At 32.7% G+C, this 24,050-nt stretch overlaps 1 long non-coding RNA gene across 1 annotated transcript; it reads right to left on the bottom strand.

Moving 5' to 3' along the window:
- Positions 1-252: 252 nt before the first annotated feature.
- Positions 253-22,272, bottom strand: LOC120224718. The gene is made up of 3 exons (XR_005526648.1): positions 22,199-22,272; positions 20,418-20,484; positions 253-310 (listed from the first exon to the last, which is right to left on the bottom strand). It is a non-coding gene; the product is annotated as an uncharacterized LOC120224718 (long non-coding RNA).
- Positions 22,273-24,050: the final 1,778 nt, after the last annotated feature.

The raw sequence follows: 24,050 nt of genomic DNA, 5'->3' as shown, positions 1-24,050 counted from the left end.
CAAAAATCCTAGGTGGGAGAGTTTGGTCCCCACAGGAGGTCTTGAAAGAAAAGGCATTTCTGGCTTAAATGAACACTTCTGAAAGGAACTGCTGGTATTTCATTGCCTGGAGAGTGCTGTGTTTGACTAAAGGCTAGGATATAGGATAGTAAGAGAGATTCTTGCCAGTACCACCACAGACCACCACCTAGGAAATCACTGCTTCAAATACCGTTACTGGGACTGTTGGTACTTACACTCTTCAGTTTCCTGGTTACAAGGGGAACTAGTCATGAGGAAGCAGTAGAAAGTTTTTGTTCACTTATGGAATCTGGGAACCAAAAAGAAGAATAAGCAGAATGGTGATTTCCAATTGAAAAATAAATGATGGAGGAGATGGATAATCTAAAATCAAACAGACAATTAAACTATTACCTAAATTTCAGTATTAAACAGAAAATGACCTTTGAGAAATGTGAAAATTATTTTTAAAATACAAATCCAACAGACAAATTGAAGACCTGTAACTTTTAATTAAATCCTCCAAACTTAAAGAGAAATAATAAGCAACAAAAATATAACAAAGTACTGTTTTTAAATATATTAGTAAAATTATATGAGAAGTACTAGTAAAATGCAATGAATAAAAATAAGGGTACTAGAAAACAAAAATAATATAATAAAGAAGTTTGTTTTTTACTTTAAAAGGTCAGCCAACACCTTGTGTTTTTTACTTTTATTTTCCACTGGTGTTTTGCCTTAATTTTCCCCCAATTTAATTGATAAATGGTTTACATATGTCAATATGTAAATTTAAGGCATACAGGGATGCCTGGATGGCTCAGTCAGTTAACTGCCTAACTCTTGACTTTGGCTCAGGTCATGATTTCACAAATCGAGCCCGGAGTCAGGCTCTGGGCTGACAGTGCAGAGCCTCCTTGGGATTTGCTCACTCCCTCTCTCTCAGCTCTTCCCCTACTCATGCTTTCTTGTCTCTCTCAAAATAAGTAAATAAATAAATAGATTAATTAATTAATTAATTAGTTAACTTAAAGTACACAGCGTGATGGTTTGATGTTCTTGATTAAACCAAAATAGAATAAAGCATACGTCTTTGACAATGAGAGAAGAGAAATAACGATAGATGTAAAAAAGATTGAAGTGATCAACTGAGATTACTGATTGAAATGTTATTGATATATAAAGTGATGATTAATCCCAATGTATAAAATTATGAAAATTGTCCAGATTTTAAAGTGAGACACAGGTTCAAGTATTTTCATAGGTAATTTCCATTAAACTTTTTTTTTAAATGTTTTATTTATTTCTGAGAGAGAGAGAGACAGCATGAGCAGGGGAGGGTCAAAGAGAGAGGGAGACACAGAATCCGAAACAGGCTCCAGGCTCTGAGCTGTCAGCACAGAGTCCGACGTGGGGCTGGGGCCCACGAATCGTGAGATCACTACCTGAGCCGAAGTCGGTCGTTTAACCGACTGAGCCACCCAGGCTCTCCCCATTTAACCTTTAAAGAACAAGTAATTCAGGGTGCCTGGGTGACTCAGTCGGTTAAGCTCAGACTTTGGCTCAAATCCCCCTTCATTGGGCTTTGAGCTGTCCTGAGCGCAGCATTGGGTTCTGTGCTGACAGCTCAGAGGGCTGGAGCCTGCTATGTTCTGCGTCTCCCGTCTCTTTTGGCGCCTCCCCTACTCATACGCGCTCTCTCTTTCTTTCTCTCTCTCTCTGTCTCTCTCTCAAACATAAACATTCAAAAATAATAATAAAAAATAAAAAAAATAAGTAATTTAATTGTATGTAAAGAATTCCTTGCCTTGAAATGGTGATAATAGTAATAGTAACAGCAATAATAGGTTTGAAATTTTCATAGTTCACTTATAAAGTCAGCATTTATCATAGGAGTAAGCTATTGGCAAAAGGAGAGAGAGATATTTGAGTGGAATAACATAAAAACTCCACAAATTTGTCATAGTTATTTATGACATTTGAAGAGATGAATAAATTGTTATTTCACAAGCCAAATGAAAATAGAATTTGACACTTATAGCCCATCACAAACCATAAAAATATAAAATTTCAGTGAATTTCAAGTTTTGATTTTATTAAATTTTAATCTTCTTATCTGCTTAGATCTGGTGAAATACTTTTCCCAAGCAGGAAATAGCAACTATATAGAAAAAGAATAGACTACTAAAAATTAAAACAGATTTAAAAGCACAGTCAATGGGAAAAAGGATACTAAGAAAATAGTTTTCATTCCTATGAAAGATAAATGAGTTTACATGTTTCCATAATAAGAGAGAGAAATAAAATCTGTTTGGCATTATTGTGAGCGTTTATGTTACCTAAAGTGAAATGTATCATTGTCAGTTATACTCGAAATACAGGCCAGAGGTATAAGCAATGTACTATAAAGAGAAATAAAACAAGTAAATTGAGGGAAAGTAAATTAAGGGGAAAAAGATGTACAGAAATAATTATTTCTGAAAAAATATTTATTGATGCTTTTGGTATGTGAGCTACTGTTACAGACATTATTTTATAGCAATGAATGAAAGAGAAAAAAAATAAAATTCCTGTCTTCACGAGTTTATTATACTTTGCTGAGTGAAGATATTCACCTGAAAATTGACTGCTCTGTTACCTCATGCCATTTTAGGACATCATAGTATCTATGAGGTGCTGTAATATAATCATAATTCACATATTTTTAAATAACATACTGTGCTTCATATAATATTGAGTTTTACCTTGTTTCTTTTTTCTTAGAAATTATAATCATAACATACAAGGCCCCAAGACTCCTACATAATTGTCCTTATTATGAAAAAAATTTTTACCTTTCGCCCATGTAGATTTCAATGGACACATCGCCCTTCCCAACACGTACAGATATTCCACAGACACAGCAAAACTTATCAAAATATTATTTTTAGCACTTTCCTGAATCAAAATCAATGTGCAGAAATGTATTTTCAATAAAAATGAAAACTTAGTTTATACTTTAATAATTTTCTAAGTAATCTCTATGCCTAATGTGAGGCTCGAACTCACAACCTCCAAGATCAAGAATCATATGCACCACTGACTGAGCCAGCCAGGTACCCCACTTTATATTTTAAAGATATAGTAGAGGATGCTCAAAAAACACTTGAATATGCTCTTTTTTCCAATGTGCTAAAATCACTAATTTCCAGGGGGTGAAAGTAACGTTTTATACAAAAGAAAAATGCATGATCCTTAGAAAAAACATTTAATCTAATCCTTTGCCCTACTATCCACTTTGAAATTGAAAAGTATACATTTTTTTAAATTAAATACTTAGCATAATTGGTTATTTTAAAAACTAATTTATAATTGAAGCTTACGTATTTTAAGCATCAGCTTCTCAGAATCAGCCAGTTTTAAAACCATGGTATGCTCCAGGCGCTTTTACACGGTGACCTTTATTTTTCATTAAATGTGCTGTATAAAATTGAATTTTGATGTAGTCTAGTCCCTGACTTAGTCTAACCCTTAGTGACTTATAAAATCAAGCAATTAACACAGTTTTTTAAAAAATCATTTTACTTCAGGTTATCACAGTGCATTTTCCCCACACCTTTGTGCCTGATTTGACCCACGGTGCCAGCCCCTACGAATGATTGTTTCATGGGATACTTAGATCTCATCATACCATGTGAACCCACGTGGACATGGCATTTATCTCCCTTTTAACAAGCCATGTCAAAGTAAGGAGACCTAATTTCACACATTAGAGGAAAAGAGACAGAAGTACTAATCAGAGATGAGGAGAAACACGTGTGAAATGATTATGGCTGGGCTGGGTGAGCCTTTCTTCCAATAACCAGCCTATATACTATAGAAAAAAGATGATTAAAAATAAACAAACAAACATAGAATGAATAGCCTTTCTTTCCTTCTTTTCTGGAAAAGAAAATCAGTAATTATTAATATGGAGTATTTACCAATTTGCCACAAAAAATATCGCAGGAAATGATTTGATTTAATGTTCATGGAGGGTGTCAAGTTATTTCTCAAATAAGAGATAAAGATGTTAAAATAGCAGACATGACAGTGGCACAAAGAAGCTGTAGTCATGTGCAGTTCTCTCATTTCATTATAATTTAATTAGAGCAATTTGTTAAGTTCTATGTATCATCGTCAGAGAGAAAAATAGATTAAAATGGTCAAGTTGTTAGAAAATAAGAACATGAGAAAGTCTGGAAGGAAATAAGCTGGGCCCATGTAGAAAATTAAAAGAAAAACTAAACTTACATTTTTAAACAAGCATAAGGCATGTTTCTTATTCTAAATGCTCACCTATGCACAACTAAACTCACTTACAGACTCACCAAGGGTCACCCATCTATAGTATGCATCTGACTGAGCCAACCGTGTGTCCCAATACTTGATGTGATATTAATATAGCTACATGTCATTGTCTCGATTTTAACTTTTAATCTGCCTATGTTTGAAATGAATTTCTTATAGACAATGTATAGTTGGTAATTTTGGTTTATATGTTTTTAGTCCATTCTGAAAATCTTCATCTTAAATGGTATGTTTAAGTTATTTACATAATTTATATATAATGCATTTACTGATATGTTTGGGTTTAATTCACTGTTTTACTATTTGTATTCTTGTGCCCTCTTCTTTTTTCATTTTGCTTTCCTTTTCCTACCTTATTTCAGGTTATTTTAAAAATATTGGTATTAAATTATCCTTGTGTTTTTGATTATATCCACTTGGAGAAGATTTTATTAATGGTATTCTAGAGATTACAAAACACATAGTTAACTCCTCACAGTCTACCTAAAATTAATATCTTACTTAAATATCTAATTTAAATAAATTAAATAGAATGTAAACAAATTATCACAACATAAGTCCTATTATTCTTTCTTCTTACTCCTTCAGATTGTAATTGTCAAATACATATATTTACATATATATACATACATAATTATATATTACCCATATATAAAGTTATAGTTATATAGTTATATATAAAGCAATATTATTGTTTTGCTTTCAATTGCCAAGCATACATATTAGGAAATAAATGGAAAAATAGAATTTACTATTTAACCAGATGTTTAAGATCGCTTCTTTCATTGCTGATATTTACAGACTCCATCTTCTATTATTTTCCTTATTTAGAAATTTTTCAAAGTTGGTTTGTAGAAAACATTTTTTTATTTCCTCCATCTGAGAATGTTGCTAAATGTGGAATTTCAGATACTTATTTTTTTCAACACCTTATAAATATTTTTCAATTTCATTTTCTTGGTTAGGTAAAGTGCCATTTTCTTCTTACTATTGTTTTGAAGATGTTGCCTTTGTCTTTGTTTTGTCAAACTGCTTTGTCAGCAGTTTGATTATGATGTTTCTGTGTGTAGATTTATTTGCTATATCTGATTGGAGCTTACTAGGCTGTTTGAATCTATAAATGTACATATATCTTTTGCTTAATTTGGAAAGTTTTTAACTGTTATTCCTTTAAACATTTGTTTTTCTTGTTCCACATTCTTCTTTCTTTCTGGAACTCTAAAATATGTTAGAATTATTATATCTTACTATCATCATGATCATCATCATCATATTAGTTAGTGATCCAAAGAAAAATAGAAGTAGGATATATCCAGAGAGATAGATTTATTTTAAGGAATTGGCTCACATGATTGTGGGGACTAGCAAATCTGATATCTGCAGAGCAGGTTGGCATGCTGGAAATTCAGGTAAGTTATGTTGCAGTCTTGAGTCCAAAATCTGCAGCCTGGAAACTCAGGCAACATCCTGTGTTACAGTCTTGAAACAAAATTGCTTCTTCTTCTGAAAGTCCTCAGTCTCTATTCCTAAGCCCTTTAACTTATTAAATTAAGTCCCCACACATTACAGAGGATCATCTGCTTTACTCAAAGTCATTTGACTTAAATATCAATCACATCTAAAGAGCTCAACACCTATACTGGTGTGTATGTGTGCATATATATATAACTATATATAACATTTATATATATATATATATATATATATAACTTTATAAAAGTTATTATAAGTACAAACTAAGTATTAGCCTATAATGAATACTATGGAAAATAGTGAAAACTTTAAGGGTGATGCCATGTTAATACTTTGTCTATTGCTTTGTAAATGGAGAACCCAAGGGGATAATATTCATTTGTTATAGGTAGCAATTATTATTTATATGCATCCATCTGGGACTGGGGAACAGAAGAAAGAGCAACTTGGGTTCAAATGCATACTGTAGATGGTGATCCTTGGTGAGTCCTTGTGTATGTGTGAGTCCATGTGTGCATAGGTGAGCATTTAGAATAAGAAACACATCTAATGCTTGTTTTAAAATGTAATGTCACTTTTTCTTAAATTTTCTACATTGGTCTGGGTTATTTCCCCTCGGACTTTCTCATGTTGTTCTTATTCGCTGACTCTCGATCTCAGCTCAGGTCTTGATCTCAGAGTCATGAATGCAAGCCCCACATTGGTCTTCATGCTGGGTGTGAAGCTTACTTAAAAAAAAAATCACACCAAGTATACTTCAAAAAAAATAAAGGAAGAGAAAATTACTGTGGGAAGATTCTGCACTATTACAAAATAATCAGTTCTCCAAAATGATGCTTAAATCCTAAATGCACAGGCACCTAACAACAGATCTTCAAAATACACAAGGAATGATTGAAAAAGCTAAAAGGATAAGTAGACAAACTAAAGCATCTATTGACACTTCAATACACTTCTCTGTAATCTTTTATAACTGGCAGAAAGCAAATCAACAAGGTTTTAGAGAACCAAGAAGCACTATAAAAAAAACTAGATCTAACCTATTGAACACCCAACTCAGAAACAATAGAATACAAGTTCATTTCAAGTACACATGGAACATTCAGCTAGCTTACCATATCCTGAATCAAAATATAAAATTCACCTAAATTGCTGGAACAATTGGGAAAACTTGTGCTTTTACTCAAATTTTGTTATACAAAATTTAATTCAAGATGGATCATTGATCTAAATGTTAAACATAAAACTACAACTTTTAGTGGAAAATTTAGGAGAAAACCATTATGGTCTGTGTTAGGCACACATTCTTAGCCATGACACCAAAAGCATGATCATTAAAGAAAAAAATAACACTTTAGACTTTACTGAAATGAAAAACTTGTGCTCCATGAGAAGAGACTGGGAAAAGAAGGAAAAGACAAACTACATACAGGGAGAAAATATTTGCCGTCATACATCTAACAAAAAAGCTTTAGCAGGAGTTTGGAATTTCAAAACCTAGCATTATAAAAAAAGAAACAATGAAATAAAAAGTGATTAAAATAATAAACATTTAAGCAAAGGAAATAAGACATACAGTGGCAAATAGGTACATGAAAATATAGCTATTAGGGAAATGCAAATTAAAGCCACAAAATGAAATAGTACCACATATCCATTAGAATGGAAGATAACAACAATAACAAAAATACGATACCAAGTGTTGATGATTATGTAGAAAAACTGGAACTTTAATACCTGGCAAATGTGAAAGTAAAATGGCCCAGTTCAGCTGGAAAATTGCTTGGCAGTTGCTAATAAAGCCACATGCATTGACTCTAGGATCCAGCAATTCCTCTCAGGAGTTTACTGTAGAGAGTTGAAAATTATGTTCACACAGAAACCTGTATGTACAGAAACGTTTGTAGCAGGTGTATTCATAATGTCCCCAAACTGGAAACAACCCACATGTTCCATGTAGGTAAGTGGATAAACAAATTGGGGTACAGACACAATGGAATATTTATTCCTCAATATGAAGGCAGCAACTTAAATGAATATCAAAGGAGTTATGTTGAGTAAAAACTCATCATCAAAAGGTCCTATACTGCATATTTATTTACATATTATATTCTTAGCAGGCAAATGCTATGGTTTGGAGAATAAAACTGCAGTTAACAGGGATTGATGATTGAGGTGGACTGTGACTGCAAAGAGATAGGAGGAGGGAGCTTTCTTGGACTGATAGAATTGTGATAGCTACATGAGTAATTTGTAGTACAAATACTCCTGTGTTAAAATTCATATAACTGCACACAAACTTTATTTTAGATTAATTAAAAATCAGAAAGAAATGAAAAGGTAAATGTGTATAATGAATGCATTTTTTATAGGCATTTGTGTGCTAATATGTGTGTGTGTGTGGTCAACTCTTTTCCTAGGAGCATGGATGTTGTGGTTGGAGTTCATTCTGTTTTTTTTTTTTCTTCTATTGGTGAAAACATGCTCATAGTGATTCGTATACTGCTTCTAATTGCTTTTCTCCAAAGTGGAATGGTGTATTCCAGACACTTGTGAACAAATCTGAAGGTAAAAATCCACCAAAAAAAAAAAAAAAATAGAATGAAAAATTACATGAATGCAAGTGTTGGGAGCCATTCTGAGCCCACTAGTCAAGAAAACTCCTGGTGAGATTAAAGAAAGTTTGCACGGTCTCTTGCCAATCAGATGATGACAGATATCCACCCCCACTCAATTATTTCTGCTTGAGCACCGACACCCAAGATACCTTGTTGATCAGTATCGGGAGTGACTTGTCCTCTTATTCTGGCCCTGGTATGATGATTGCACCTTGTGAAGGAACTTATTGTGGGAACTTCTTCTTTTGATTATGGGTACAGACATTTTTTCTCTTGCAGGTTCTGTTTCCCTCCATACTTTCCCTTGAGCTATGAACAGGATAAAGACACTTACTCATAAACGATTAACCTTTACATGTACAATTCTGTTTCCACCGTTGTATTCGTCCAAGATGTTCATATAGCTCAACATGTAAATCAACCAACCAAAAATGTCTCTCATGCGCTCGCTATTCAAGAAATCATAAAACTAGACACAAAAGTAAATGCACTCGATGAAGCTATTCTATGTAATGGAAATGAACTAAACTCTTTAAAGGTATGGTTGGCTTTCCAGTGCCATAAAGAATATAAATGCAAAATCAAGTCTTGCCCTGAGACAAAAAGCTTAACTTAGAGAGAAGGAACAGATAAGGGCAGAACATAAGTTCTATATTCTAGATTCTCGTGACTGTCTCACTCCCTCCCTCGCTGACACCGTCCACCCTTCAGGGACCCCTGGACCATGCCTGAGCTGGACTCCGGCATGCAAGGGAAAATTACTACATCATTATATATTCCCACACAATTACTTGACTTTCTATTAGGCAAATGTGGCCGTGGAACCCCCCACCCCAAAAAAAGAGTGCTGTACTTATATTTCTAAAGAATTTGTGGGAAGTTAAATGTCTACAACTTTCTGGGATGAACTTTACATCATATAAGAATTATTCTGCTAATGAGACTAAAGGAAGTTAGGAAACTTGTAGGGTTTAAGTATCCAGATGCTTTACCCATTTTATCGCATTTAAGTCATGCAATTTTATGAATTAATTTCTATTAACTTGAATTTACACATGTGGAAATTAAAGATCAAATGGTTTCAATATGTTTCCTAATGTCAGATAACTGATGGAAAACCAAGTGGAATAGAAACTAAGTACTATTTATTATATTAATAAGTATTACTTAAGTTCCAATTGTACCTAAACTCATGAAATACAGAATAAAGACAAATAACAGTGATAAGGTAAAACATAGAGAAGGCTAGGTCTAGTCCATGACTCAGAAGTATATTGGGATTTTGGTGTGGCAGATTTCTAGGTCATCCTACATCTTGTCTTTCTTCCTCCTAAGAGTCTTTGCTGGCTATATGACCATGTAATCAGAAACTGTGCTTCCCGATCAGAAGTATCTGGGGGACTTTTTTCTTGCCCATGTGATCTGAGTGAAAGAGAAATTTTCTACTATATTATTTGCATAAAACAAACTTGTTTGCCCTCTTTTCTGCTTTTGGCCCTTCCTATGTGTAGAATACATATATAACCTACCTATATGACATATCTATCTATATGTACCTATCTATATCTATTTATCATCTATCTATCTATCTATCTATCTATCTATCTATCTATCTATCTATCTATGTGTCTATCTATCTTCAACCATGCAGACTAGGAAAATCTCCTGAGGTACGGTGAAGGAAACTTGATCTCTGAATAACAGACTGGAACTAAGTTACACTATGCTTCTGGCTTTTATTCCAGCCTGTAACTAGAGTAAAATGAGTGAAGACTTAAATGAGTAACATGTGAAGAGTAAAATGAGTAAGAACAATGAAAAAGAAAAACTTTCTTTAATTTGTGTGGCTGTATTTTTTGAACTTTGACACAGCAATTTTTCCTACACTCTAGTGGATGTATTTGGTAAACCTATTATTTGTATGTATAGAAATATCACGAAAACTTTTCACAGGACAGATGAAATGAATAAACGTTATAAGGTTTAGTGGAAGAAGGAGCCATGTCATCTTGTAGGTTGTTGGATATGCTGTTGAGTGTATTGTGATTGATTTGATTGTGATAACAATTTTCAAAAAACACCCCACATTTTATGCAAAGGAAATCTCATATATTCATATTTACATTCTGATATGTATATTCTTATAATAGTATTTCAGCCATTAATAGACCCTTAACATTTTACATGGTCATTATGACCTGACATCTGTCTAGACTATAAAGCAATTCACTATATAGAGTTTATAATTATTCATTTAATTTCAGTTCATCAAGCTGTGGTTAATAATTTAGAATGCTAAAGTAATAACTTGGACTCTATTGTCATTGGATGAAGAAAGATGGAATAGTCTGTCATAGAAATGGCCTTTATTAAAAGTGAGTACAAAAAAATTTCAAAAACCTCCAAAATGTTAAAAAGCAAATTAAAAATCCTTACCTATAGTAACAAGTACCCATTCCTTGGACTGTGCCCAGAAATAAATTATATGACTAAGATAATAAATCTTATAAAGATTTATTTTTTAATAAATAAAGGTTAAGGACTGAGAAGAAAATTGCAGTGTGTTTTATTGGAACACATTTACAACTCAGGAGCAAGTGAGTGTGTTCCAGAAGTATGGTCCTGAATCAATTGTTTAAGGCTTAAAACACATACCCCTTTCATAAACCTTATTACCCATGGGGTCAGTTCCACAAATATAACCATCCTACATGATTAATCTAGGTCTGTACTCCTTTATCTCATCAACTGGCCTAGAATATACTCAGACATCAAAAGTATGGCAGCATCATAGGTTTTTTTTCCTTACCCCAAAAGCATTTCACCATGGAAAAAAAGTATAAAACCTCTAAATGTATCTAAATAATTCTAAATGCTTCAAACAGACTTATTTGGTTATTTTTACAATACCTGTACTTGTCCCTTAGGAAAATCTAGCTTCCTCTGACTCTTATCTATCATTGCAATCATTATTCTTAATTTTCTTTGCTCTGTTGGCCTTCTCAACCCATTATTTTCCTTATCCTACTTTTATTCTAGGAATACTAATTACTACTGGAAAAAAAAAAACCCTACATTATGGTCATTATATTTTCACTACTTCTAGTCCTTACTTCTGCTAAGCTACACCACATTTGCCAGTTGATTTTTTTTCTCTTATTCTCTGAAGGGAAATATTGTGTATAAAAAAGTATTTAATTCCCCCTTGTTACGTCTAAATTTGTTTCCTACATTTCATATTGAAACTGCTTCAAATTTCAGCCACCATAACTATAAATGCATTTGTGTAGGACCAGTCAGGGTTGAGTCAGGAAAGTAAAAACTGTGCTAGGTCTTTCAACAAGAGGAAATGATATATAGGGAATTATGTATTGGCAAACCAATGGAGGAGGTAATAGAGTAAAGGACAGTAAAATGCCTCTGGTTTTAGAAATTGAGGAAACTATACCAGTGATCACTGCCACAGATAACACTAAAGTAGATTATTTTCAAGAGAGCCCAAATATAAGGCTATAAAGGTAAAATAGAGGTCAGTTTCTTTGAAGTCTCCAGGAATCATGCAGAAAAGCTGTTAGACTAACTGTAATGTTTATTCTGTACTTTCTAAATAACTAATAGTATAAAGTATAATTTAATTTTATAGAAATGAAACTATTTTGGAACTCTTACTCTTCACTTACATATTGAAAATGTTAATGTTAATATCTTACTGTATTAAGAAATATTGAATATAAAATTAAAAGAGAATAAATGATAAGAGCTACCATCACTGGCTACAGGTAATAAGTTACATGAAAATTTGTTATAACAATAAGAAACGTATTGATCCTAGAATTTTTCACTCAACAAATATTCATTTACTAAGTAACAGCTGAAGACCTGGGTACATAAAAGTTTATTAAAGAATATTTCTCATTCTTTTAAAGGTGACATTTATAGTGTATTATTCAGGATCCCCTGGGGTAGGGGTAGGGCAACAAAATGTACATAAGGAATTGGCTCTGGGATTATAGAGGCTGAAATGTCTCCAGATCTGCAGGGTGAGTCAGCAAGCTGGAGACCCACGATACCTGATGGTGCAGTTCCAGTCTGATGGCCAGCAAGCTTGAGATCCAGAAAGAACTAATGTTGCAGTTCAAGTCCAAAGACAAGTAAAATTCTCCCTTACTAAAGAGAGGGTCAGTGTTTTTCTCAATAAAGGTCTTAAACTGATTTAGCGAAGCCCACTCACATTAAAAGAGCAAAATATACTTTATTCAGTTTATTGATTCAAATGTTAATATCATTAGAAATATCCTCACAGACATATTGGGAATAATGTTTGCTCAAATATAAGAGCACTCATTGAGTCAAGTCAAGTGAAGAGATAAAATTAACCATCACATACAATGAGAGTCTCAATTTCATAATTACAATTGCTCTTCATTTAACTTGGTCAGTATTTTGACTATAATCCCACTGACTATAGCAGAAAACTATATAACTTCATGTATAACTCTTTCAAACATATAAAAAATACTATTTTATTTTCAATAGTGGCTTAAGATTTAGAATGTATTTTTAAACTTTTAAAAATCTCATTTGATTCTTACAATTGCATTTTTTGGTATATTCTATTAATTTTATTTTTCTAAGTGAGTTTTATTAAATTCCATAATATCAAGACTGTTACACAAGATGGTATTTCTCCTTAGGTAAACATATAGAGAAATTATTTTTGCTGGTTTATTTTCATATATTCCATAATAAAAAATTTTATAAAGTAATTTTCTGGTATATATTAATAATGTGTTTAACTAGAATCTAATGAATTTTTTCAATGGCATTAGGTCACTGAATGAATATATGCGATTGGTCATATTCTTGTCTATGATGTTCCAGTTTGAATGTACATTCAGATAAATGCATATATTTTTTGATAAATAAGTAACTAAGGACAGATACATTCTAATTGTATATTGCTGTAGAGTGTAGAGTTTGATTTGATATCATAGTTGTTTTGGATAGTAGTAATCACCAATAGAATTATAGAGTTAATTATAGAATTGATAACACCATTTTATTAAGGTCTCAATTTATAATTTAAAATGGTGCATAATTACTGAAAAGATCAGTGTCTGTATTTAAATACTACTTCTTTTTTGTATAGAATTAGGTTTAAAAAAGGTATTCATTATTAAGACATTCAGAAATATACTTTTAAATTAAACTGTTTTAGTTGATAACTCAAATGGCAATAATTTTAGTAATCATTCATAAATTTGTTTTATATAATATATTAATAGCTATATATAAACTTTCAAAGTTTAATTCTACAAAAAAAGAAATTAAAGTGTAATTTATTGACTGGAATTAAACTGAGGAAATATAAATACTAGAAACCAAGTAGGTATCTCTGCCTTTTTTATGCTTTTCTTCCTGATTTTTCTCTTTTTCTAGTAAAGCATAGGTAACTTCTTATATGTATACTTTAAGATTAAACTTCGTATTTAAATTCTTGCTTTACCAAACCTAACCATGAAGGATCTTTTACAACATAATAGCCCAATACTTGCCTATGCAATTCAATCATTCCTACATTCAAATTCAAATTATATTTCAGCTTAAGTCTTCAAATGGGTACTTGAATATAATGAAACGTCAGATTATACTAATCTTCATAACCAACTTTTTGTAAATTTAGGGGATGATTAGTAATCAACTATGACAAAATTGTGAGCATAATACTGACAGTAGGAACAGGTGAGGGACAATTAAAATTCTGGGGTGGAAAAGAAATGTAACATATATCACCTGATTGGATGTTTCTCCACTTTATTTCTTTTTAAAAGTACAAATATGGCCAATTTTTATTTACTTGCATAGGCTTTAATGCTTACATATTTCTAAGTTTTAATCAACAGTATTTTTTTCTAAGAGAGTATACACGTATTCATATTAATGCCAAATATTATCCTTTTGAAGGTTTTTTCTGACTTTTTAAGAGAGAGGATCGAAATTCATTCTGATCCACATTAAATTGTTTATTTTGTAATGACAAGCCCTATGACATTATGTCTTATAATATTATGTGTGCTAATCTCCTGAGACCTCTTGCTTAATAAATTGTCAACCAACTGGGAGATGATTTTCCTTCTTGACATTAAAAAATCCCACTTCAAAGTAAAGTGCTGTCATAATGGGAAGCTTAATTTAAATTAAATTAAATAAAAAAGTCAGAGATTTCTGAAAGCTAAACAGGATCCAGACAACTTTTGTTATGTGAGTACTCTGCAAGATTTAATTCTTTCAATTTTTTAATGTTTGTATAACACTATATTAAAATAAATATTCTTGATATAATTTTATACATAAACATTTTGTTTTACTAGTTGTTATAGAAATGAACACCCTTTTGAGATAAGGCATTTTAAGAATTTAAATAATAAATGAGCATAAGTGAGAAATCTGAGAATGGCATTTCCAAGTAATGCCGTTATTCCTTAACCATAGTTGCTGAAATTAAGTGAAAAAATAGTTGAAAAGGGATGTAGAGTTTTTGACAGGATCCTTCCAAGAAGTTGAGGTGCTGACGGAATCAAGTCTAAAGGTGGGGTTCTGTATCCTGAAAGCACTTCTCAATGTCTGCTAACTCACTGGTCAAGAAAATGTGAATATTTCTGTCTTGGATACTTTCTTGTCAAAAATGTTCATTGGTTTGCATGAGGATACATGGTCAAACTGTCACATATAAACTATTTTAAACTATAAACACAACTGCTACAATTATCTTTCATTCATTCAGAAAAAAAACATTGAATTCCAGGATATATTGTTAATCTTGAACTATGTATCTAGAATGTTGTCAGTACTATTATTCCCTGAAAGGAAAAAGTATAAATGATAGTTATCTAATTGTCACTAAATAATTGTAAATTTATTTTATTTTTTAAATATTTATTTATTTTTTAGAGAGAGAGACAGAATGTGAGTGGGGGTGGAGGGTTAGAGAGGGAGACACAGAATCTGAAGCAGGCTCTATGTTCTGAGCTGTCATCACAGAGCCCGAAGGGGGGCTCAAACTCACTAACCATGATTTCATTACCTGAGTTGAAGTGGAATGCTCAACGAACTGAGCCACCTAGGCACCCATGTAAGTGTATTTTAAAATTGATAATTTTAAGTAGGAAAAGAAACAAAACTTAAAGTCATTTATTCAGAAAGTAATTTCAAATACTTGATGGCTCAGAGCCTGGAGCCTGCTTCAGATCCTGTGTCTCCCTCTCTCTCTTCCCCTCTCCCTCTTGAGCTAAATCTCTCTCTCTCAAAAATAAATAAACATTAAAAATTTTTTAAAAAATAAAATAAAGTGAGACAAATGACCCTTCCTTTCACTTGAACACATACAGGCCATGTTAGGGTTATTGATGGGCCTAATTTAAATACTGTGTCCTGGGGGAAGAGGGAGGTACAAGTAAAGGGGGAGACATTGGGAGTGGTCATTCAGTGGAGCTGTCAGAACACACGCAACATTTATTGATTAAGTTTGCTATCTTATATGTGGCTCCTCAAAATAATTACAGCAGTAACATCAAAGTTCACTGATCACACATCACCATTACAAATATAATAATAATGAAAAAAATTACCAAAATGAGACAGAGACATGAAATGACCAAATGTTTTTGGAAAAAAATGGCACTGATTGACTTGTTCAACACAATGTTGCCACAAATCTTCAATTTGTAAAAAATTCAGTATCTGTGAAATGCAGTAAAGCAGAGTGCAATACAATGAGTTATGCCTGTATAAAACAATTACACTTATGGCATTTTCAACATCTGAGATAATATAAATAGTTTTGAGCATGTTGAGAATTTTTACTACTGTCTCAATATTAAACATACTTAATAAGAGAAACTAATGTGTTTTTTTTTAATTAAAGTTTTTTTAAATGTTTTATTTATTTCTGAGAGACAGAGAGAGAGCAAGACAGCGTGAGGAGGGGAGGGCCAGGGAGAGAGTGAGACACAGAATCCAAAGCAGGCTCCAGGCTCTGAGCTAACCATCAGCACGTAGCCTGATGTGGGGTTTGAACCTACAAACTGTGTGATCATGACCTGAGCCAAAGTTGGACGTTTAATCGACTGAGCCACCCAGGTGCCCTCCAATGTGAGTTTTTAAATGTATCTTAAAGCTGCTCTTTAAGAAAAATTCATCACAATTTATATATACCAATGATTCTCAAATGTGCCCTTTTGTTAAAAATACAAATTATTGAGTCCACATGAAACTTATTAATTAGAATCCTGAGATGGGGCCCAGCAATCTATCCTAACAAACCAAATGATACTGATGCACCTAAAGAAACAGATATTCATAAAATCCTTAGCATGGTATCTTGAACATTTAAATGCTCAAATCTTCCTATTTCCAATATTATTTTACTAATTGTATTTAAAATATGTGAATACCAATTTTGAACAATTCTATCGACTTGAATTATTTGTTAATATTTATGTATTCTTGGGTGTGTCTTGAATTTCTATTTTGACGCTTTGATTGGAATATGCACAAGCATTATTATTAGACTGATTTTAATATTAATTATTTGTATTATGTTGTATTGCCTTAGAGTGAAAATCTTATTATCTTTTATCACTTATGACTAACACAATGGTTTTTACTTTGTTTCGTTTGGTTTTTAAACTTTCCATATACTAGGCATCGTACTAGATTCTGAAAATACAGCAATGAAAAGTACAGTGTCTGTATTCACAGTGCTTTTATTACAGTGAGAGAGACAGATGGTGTGATTTCAATGATGAAAATAGAAATTTAGTGATTATCTCCTGCTCTTTAAGTGAGATGTATGTAAGAATTTTGTCACTCACTTTTCTACGAGTCTTTTTTAGAATCTCTCAAATATTTGCTACTTTAGATGATGACATAGTTTAAAGGGAAATGAGCAAGAGAAAAGGTGCTAATCTTCACAGTCTAGAAAAGAAAAGAAAGGCAATACCCTGCCCACTCTTGCTCCTCTGTTTCCTGGTTCCACTTGCTCACTCTCTATGGTTGATTCTGTGATTGGCATTGGGATGGCTACTTTTCCATATCAACCTGGCTTGCCCATTATCCCCAGATATTTGAATAAACGTTATCCTGGATGCTCTATGGGGGTGTTTAGGGATGAGACTTATATTTATCAGTTCACTGTGAGTAAAGCGTGTTGTTCTCCATAATATGGTGGACCTTTCCAAACAGGGGAAGACCTGAATAGACTAGACGATAAGCAAGAGGAAATTCTGCCAGTAGACTGGCTTTGGACAGGAACTGCAACTCTTTCCTGAGTATCCCAAATGTTGACCTCCCCATCAGATTTTGGACTTGTCAACTCCACACAATCATATGAGCCAATTGCTTAAAATAAATCTCTTCCTATACGTACACATATTCCCTGTTGGTTCTGTTTCTCTGGAATCCCCAATCATGCTATGATTGTGAAGGTATATATTTGTACACCTTGAGAGCTTAAGTGAATGTTCTGATATCATTTGGAATATATGCAGGAACTACTTGATGACCAAAGTTTACTTTCTCCAAAATTGTGAGTCCACCTGAAAATGCTTGTGGGTTTTGTGCTGTGCTTTTCTATGAATGTCAGTATCCAACTTCAAAGTTGGAGTTGGGATAATGAGTTTGACATGTATATATATATATATGTATATGTATATATATGTATATATGTGTGTATATATATATATATATATACACAGAGAGAGAGAGAGAGAACATTTTCACAGCATGAGGCACATAATTTATTGAGCTTCATGCTATCTATGCCCAAAGTCAGTTTCATATTATGTATGAAACAATAATAGCTAAAATTAAATGCATTCATTTCACCATATTTATCTGCTTTTTATACTGTTATTGAAGCTGAAGTAAAAAAAAATGAACACAAACAACATGGTCTTTGTCTCATAAATCATAGTATAGTGGAAGACATGGCAAAGAATACATAAGCATTAAATAATTTTTAATTGTGATCATTGGGATATTGAATTTCAACTGAAATTAAAGAATATAAGAGAGGAAAGAAATCAGAGGACAGTTCTCTGGGAAGGTAATATTTAACCTGAGCACTGAGAAGTGCAAAGAAATCAATTTTACAAATGACTGGGGCAATATTGACAGAAATCAAGAGAATAATAGCATGGGCAAAAGCCCTGAGACAAGATGGAACTCAGATACTAAAAAAAAAATGTCATTGTGACTTTAAAGATTAGATTATTCTTTTGTTGTTGTTGTTTTTATTTATTTTTGTGAGACAGTGAGTATGAGTTGTGGAGGCACAGAGAGAGAAGGGGACAGAGGATCCAAAGTGGAATCAGCACTGACAGCAGCAAACTCAATGCAGGGCTTCAACTCACAAACTGAGATCATGACCAGAGCCGAGGTCTGATGCTTAACCCACTGAGTCACCCAGGTGCCCCAAGACTAGATCATTCTTTAAGTCACTTTTAATCCTCCAAGGGCAACACTTCAACCAAACTTGCAAGCTACTCAACCCTTTGTATGCATGTATGCATGCATACGTGTGTGTATATGCACATATACACATGTGCATGTATGCATGTGTGTGTGTACGTAATTGTGCATGTATGTGTGTGTATGCATGCATGTATGTGTATATGTATCAAAATAAAGTCTCAGAATTGTAAGTTACCTTTTTAAGATCTCATAACTCATAAATGTGAAGAGATGGATTTGAATTTACCTGTTAGGTGTCAAAACAGTTCCTACTTCACCACTAACCTAACTTTTCTGTCTGGCATTGAGATTCATTATTTTCTTTAGCCTACACTTCTATTCACTTCTCAGTGTACCTTATAAAGACAGAAATGTGCTTTTGATGACTCGAGTAGCCTCTTAGCCTCTAAATTCAATTTTTGTTTTCTCATATCTAATATTTTACTCATTACTTTCCTTTTTCTTTTTTTATTTCTAAAATGTATCCAATCTCCACTTCCTAGTTTTATTTTTATCTAATTAGCTATTAAGTCCAGCTAAAAAGAATCATGTTATCCTCTTAACTCTTACAGCTAATATCTATAACACTTAGTTATAGATATAACTAATATAGATATAACTAATCAAGCATTATCTTTTATTCAATATTTGACTTGCTATTTCTTGTTATTTATATATTCATGTATTTAAGCTTAAACCATTTCAAACCACCCTAAATTTGACATCAAGAGTGCCAAATCCCAAAATATTTGGTTGGTAATTTTAAAATTTATTTTGCCCAGTGGGAAAAGTATCTCTGGAAAAAAATTCATTAATATTTTCCAAATTATTTGCTGCTATCATTGCAGAAAGGGTTTTTTGCATTCACTCAAAAAACAAATGCAAGTATTTGAAATCAATTAATGGCAGAGGTTATTGTTATTTGACATTGATTTGATATTGACAATGACATTGTCATTGAATTATGTCTCCAGAAAGATTTAAAAGGTCTAGTCCCCTGTACCTACGAATGTGACCTTATTTGGAAATATAATATTTGCAGATGATCCAGTTAAGTTAAAGTTCTTAGGATGGACTCTAATCCAATATGATTGCTGACCTCATAAAAAAGGAAACGCTGTCAACAAGGAAGAAGCTACTAGGAGCTAGGAGAGACACGCACCTTCTGCCTTTACAGGCCACAGAGGAAAGCAATCTTGCTGACACCTTGATCTCAAACTCCTGGCCACCTACATCCAGGACATGGCTCTTTGTTGCGGCATCCCTCCCAAACTAACAGTTGTTTGGTACAATATTCAATAAATTGACTCAAATCTCCTAGATTTAAAAATGTCTCTTTTTTTACAAAGACAAAGTAAACAATTTTTAATGTATCCTTGTTTCAAATTATAAAGACAGAAACTGGAACTAAAAACATTCTCCTGGGTGCTTACAATTCAGGCATGGTTACAATGTGACAATGTATGCTCTCTACTGCGTATTTACCTTCTAATTGCTTGCCACAGCAGACCTGGGACGGTCCATAAAATCGAAGTTGAACTCTTTCCAACCTCTGTTTTTTTGAAAAACAAAAACAAAACCGATAAACCAAGGTTAACTTAAAATTTAAGTAAATTATATTTAACAACACAGTACTCATTGACCTAGTTAATTGTCTCCATTACGTGTGGTTAACCCTCGATAACAGTGAGAAAGCTAATAATTACAACAAAAGACACATTACAATAGTTTATTTTTTGTCTTTAATCGTCTCTCAGCATACTGATTAACTCATCCCCGACCTAGTGTTCTTCCAGAGGTGAGATAAATCTTATTTAGAACCTGCTATCACTGCACTGTGCTACCGTGTCTTTCTGCTTATGCTATCTGCTGGCTTTTCTTTGATGGGAGGCGCTTCAGAGCCTTGTATGCAGCTAGGCATATTAGGTATAAAAGCTTTTAATCACACTAATTCCTCTAACTGTTCCTAATCTATATCTAAGTCTCTCATCTGTTCCTATTCTGACACAGCTGCTGCTGTATGAAAAAAAAAAAGAAAAAAAAAAAAGAAAAGAAGTAAGAAGGTTTTTACATTCTAACTTGAGCTGAACTGAAATCAGAATTTAACTGCCATGGTCATTGCCTTTTCCTTTCCATGGCGATGCTCCTATGACCATAGGCGGTACTCACATGTCTGTGATTAGAGGTACATCATAGAGGGGTGTCTGGGTGGCTCAGTCGGTTAAGCGTCCGACTTCGGCTCAGGTCATGATCCCATGGTTCATGGGTTTGAGCCCTGTGTCAGGCTCTGTGCTGACAGCTAGCTCAGAGCCTGGAGTCTGCTTCAGATTCTGTGTCTCCCTACCTCTCTGACCCTCCCCTGCTCTCTCTCTCTCTCAGAAATAAATAAAAAACATTTCCCTCCCCCTACAAAGTCTTTAAGCAGCTTTAAAATCAGTTGCAAACAATAGGAAAAAATTGACAATAGATGTTTATTTTTTGCCATTTAAAACCCTTCCTTTTATTTCTGAAGATTTAAAATAATTTTGGAACTAAAGAAATATTAAAAGACTACTTTTTTGGGGGTGTCTTTGTGATCTTTCCTTACTAAATTCTCAAATTCCTTTTCTATCTATTTTCCAATTTCTTTTTTTCCTTCATAATTTGAGGTACTCACTTTCTCCTCTATATTCTATCTACTTACTTTTAAGAAATATCTTGCTATTTACCCATGAATTAATGTAGTCCTTTCAAATGTATAAAGCACATTGATATATTTATTTAACTGCTATTGGAAAAAAATAAACTTCATAGTTAATAAAAAATGGGTCTTGGAACTATAACAATTAATGGGAAGGTGGATCAATAAATTATTAAAATCTAGTGACTTTATAACCACATGTTAGGAAATTTCTATGATTAAAGATAAATATTGCATTTCTAAATTTTGAGAAAGAGAATAAGGGGGGATTTGCCAGAAACATATATTATTTAGGAAAATAGAAAGACAAAAAAATTATAGAGAAGTAAATCAACTAAATCTTCCTGGGAAGAAGAGAGATTAAGAGAGAAAGATAATGTGACAGTGAATGAAAGACAGACTATAGAAATTGAAACAAATTTAAATAAATGCAGAGAGCAATGTGCGATGCTTTGTATTCTTTTAAGCACTACAATAACGGGAGATTTAAACAAAATAGCAATTCAAAGTTTAGGGAAGTCTTTTGTTTTTTGTGATAGTGTATATTTCAGTCAAGTTGGATAAAAACTCAAATTGAAGAAATTACCTTAATGGGAAAAATGCGAGTAGGAAGAAGTTGATGAGAAGTTTGTACCACAGACAATGAGGTCAAAATGTGGAATATTTTTATCTTTAAAAAAAGAAAACATTATTTTGAGTCTGTGGGCCTGAGAGACCTCTGGTAACCCAAAACCTATAGATTTTTCCATCAACCCTAGTCATATCTGTGTGAGATATAGCATGACACTGTTTTTCTCTGTTACCTCACCTAATTTGTCATCAGTACAGCAGCAGAGAAGTCCAGGGACTTGAGGATAAAGTCCAGTCTGTTCTAGTTCCAAATGCAAGTTGCTCTAGGATCAATGCAAGCAGGTTTTCTATTACCTGAATTTCTGTCCCTGATTTTAGCATTAGGTACATTATTAAAATCAGTCTAAATGTGTTGAAGACCTAATATAGAGTTAACTTAATAAAACAAAGTTTAGATTAATTAGGGTTCCTCATTTTACTGATTATAAATGAATTCCTTTATCTTCTTCTCTGCTTGCCTCCTTTTTTTCAAATTTTCTATTGAGTTTTAAATTTTTTGATGAAATACTAAATAGGTAATAAAAAATGGATTTTAAAGTACCCAGGTGGCAAGCAATATTCCTACCAATTACCTTTTTGTATAGAATCCTTTTATGTTTTAAAAAACAGCAATAAATTACCTTAAATTGACTTCAATGTTTATGGTTTCTTCTGTGGAAATTCAAAATTACATATCTGGAAGACCTGTGCAAATATTCATTTAGATTTAATGATGCACATTAAGGCATATCAATAGACCTTTTTTTCCCTAAAAATACTAAATAGCTATCATTAAATATTTTAAAATTTTTGCTAGGAAAAACTCACTTATTTCTTGAGTGTCATGGGGCACAAAAGATCTTTTAGATAAATATAATAAAGAATATACTTTATTATGCATAAGATTTTAAAGTAATTAATATATTTTTCAAATAATTGCTTTAGCTATGCTATCCAGAATGAGTCATGTTCAACACTATTGAGAAAAGTCATGTAATAGCTAGTAAACTGTAGTGTATGATCTCCAGAACACTACTACATTTTAAGTTTTTAATTTCATGTTGAAATCTAAATGGGCTTTCAAACAATACAACATTATACATAGTAGTAGATAAAAATAGCTATAGTTAAACTGTGAAACATTTTTGCTATAAATGATTTAATATATTCTTATTGGAAATTCCTGAAGTTAGAAAGTAAGAGAAATTGACTTGAAAATTTTAAGTTTATGATCTTGTTATTTAAAAATTATCCTTATCTAATTCAGAGAGCTACATTTTCAACAGAAAGTGGGCTATCCATAGAGAATGGCATAATGGCTCACTCCATTTTTCCCTTATTCCACATAATCAAAGAAAATAAAATATAGTTTTATAAAAATGACAGGATGTCTGGATGGTTCAGTCGGTGAATGTCTGACTTCAGCTCAAATCATGATCTCACTGCTTGTGGGATTTCACCACTTGTGGGTTTGAGCCTTATATCAGGCTCTGTGTTGACAGCTCAAAGCCTGGAGCCTGCTTTCGATTCTGTGTCTCCCTCTCTCTCTGTCACTCCCCTGCTCAAGTTCTGTGTCTCTCTCCCAAAAATACAGAAATAAATAAATAATAATGATAATAATTTTAAAAATGAGAAAAATAATAAGGGTTGTAAATATCTGATTAAAAAGAGGCATGGATTACATACCCTTACCAATATTCTTTAACATATATTTCTGCTAATTTATTCTTTAAACAAATATGGACAGTGTAAAGATCAGTATTATAAAAGGTTTACAGTTCTAATGGTCTTAAAAATCCAAAACAAAACAGTTAGGAGTTAACCTTTTA

Source organism: Hyaena hyaena, unplaced genomic scaffold, assembly GCF_003009895.1.
Source record: "Hyaena hyaena isolate Hyena2069 unplaced genomic scaffold, ASM300989v1 scaffold_1235, whole genome shotgun sequence".
NCBI classification, from domain to species: Eukaryota; Metazoa; Chordata; class Mammalia; order Carnivora; family Hyaenidae; genus Hyaena; species Hyaena hyaena.
The sequence above is the reverse complement of the archived record's forward strand: the minus strand, read 5'-3'. Positions and strand labels throughout refer to the sequence as shown.